We start from the raw sequence: 1,897 nt of genomic DNA, 5'->3' as shown, positions 1-1,897 counted from the left end.
CATGTGGGCCATCCCTAGGAGAGAACTGGCAACTGAACAAATCAACTAGTGTAGGTTGCTCAAGATAAATGCTCTTGAAAGAGAGGGTTCTGGAACCTTTCAATATAGTTAGATAGATACTGTGAAATTACACTTTAATGATGTTCAGAAAACTAAAGTGTAGATCCTTTGGCCCATCTTCCCAAGCACAGGACCCAGATCAGTCATACCATTTCCTCTCCCCCAAAGGAATACCTGATCAGCTATGTTTGGAGATCAAATTTAGTATTTGTTAAGTTAAAGTGAAATGGTGATTAGCCTGATATTTACTAACTTGTTATAATCTCCTTCTTTGAAGTGGGTATCAAATCTTAATCTTGAATCTTAAATATATCCTGGGCATTCCTTTTCCTGAAAACTCCACAAACAGTCAGCTCAGTATTATCCCCCAATCTCCAGTCATCACATAGATGTTGTGTGATTTTGTCCCTAAATAATACTCTGGAAATACAATTGATCTATTGAAACTTTGAGAATTAAAATTATGTCTTGCTTTTCATAAAAATGTAAAAGACATACAGGATCACAAGGTGGAAAATGATCTGTTAGATGTCATTGAAAATTTTGTCTTTCTTTTCCGGGCCAGCCAGACAGGGGTCCATATGGCATTGTTCTGGATTCCCATCGTAACTTAAAGGGAAACTTTCATAATGTCCAGAGCCCTTGGTGTCCTGCAAATGAAGGAGGAGGATGTCCTCAAATTCCTTGCAGCAGGAACCCACTTAGGTGGCACCAACCTTGACTTCCAAATGGAACAGTACATCTACAACAGGAAAAGTGATGGCATCTACATCATAAATCTGAAGAAAGCCTAGGAGAAGCTTTTGTTGGCAGCTCATGCCATTGAAAACCCAGCTGATGTCAGTGTCTTATCCTCCAGGAATACTGGCCAGCGAGCCGTGCGGAAGTTTGCTGCTGCAATCCCATGGAACAACGCGGGAGCTCACTCAGTGGGTCTGATGTTGCGGATGCTTGCCCGGGAAGTTCTGCGCATATGTGGCACCATCTCCCATGAACACCCATGGGAGGTCATGCCTGATCTCTACTTCTATAGAGATCCTGAAGAAATTGAAAAGGAAGAGTAGGCGGCAGCTGAGAAGGCTGTGACCAAGGAGGAATTTCAGGGTGAATGGACTGATCCAGCTCCTGCGTTCACTGCTACTCAGCCTGAGGTGGTGGACTGGTCCGAAGGTGTGCAGATGCCCTCTCTGCCTATTCAGCAGTTCCCCACTGAAGACTTGAGTGCTCAGCCTGCCACTGAAGACTGGTCTGCAGCTCCCACTGCTCCGGCCACTGAGTGGGTAGGAACAACCACTGAGTGGGCTTAAACTGTTCTTCCACAAACTCTTAAAATGGAAATAGGTTGACAGAAAATAAACAGTTTCTAAAAATAATAATAATAATAATAATAATAATAATTGTCTTTCTAATTTAGCCCCCTGACTACCTACAATGATAGGTAGATTTTTGCTTACATTACTGAGATAATTGCTGAAGAATTCCTCTTTACTCTGAGAAAGAAATTCCATTTTACCATTGGAGATTCTGAGAGTCTGCAATTCCTTTCCATAAAAACTACATTGACAAATGAATGGATAAAGATGTGGTATATATATATACAATGGAATATTACTCAGACATAAAAAAGAATGAAGTAATGCCATTTGCAGCAACATGGATGGACCCAGAGATTATCATGCTAAGTGAAGTAAGCCAGACAGAGAAATACAAATATCACATGATATAGCTTATTTGTGGAATTAAAAAAAAAAAAAAAAAGATACAAATGAACTTATTTACAAAACAGAAAGAAACTCACAGACATTGAAAACAAACTTATGGTTACCAAAGGGGAAAG

General features: G+C 40.3%; 1 pseudogene; it reads left to right on the top strand.

The window, feature by feature from the left end:
* The first annotated feature begins 962 nt into the window (after positions 1-962).
* On the top strand, positions 963-1,367 carry LOC114237740 (40S ribosomal protein SA-like; annotated as a pseudogene).
* The last annotated feature ends 530 nt before the right edge of the window (positions 1,368-1,897 follow it).

This window comes from Balaenoptera acutorostrata, chromosome 4, assembly GCF_949987535.1.
Source record: "Balaenoptera acutorostrata chromosome 4, mBalAcu1.1, whole genome shotgun sequence".
NCBI lineage: Eukaryota > Metazoa > Chordata > Mammalia > Artiodactyla > Balaenopteridae > Balaenoptera > Balaenoptera acutorostrata.
This window is presented reverse-complemented; position numbering and strand designations above follow the sequence as displayed.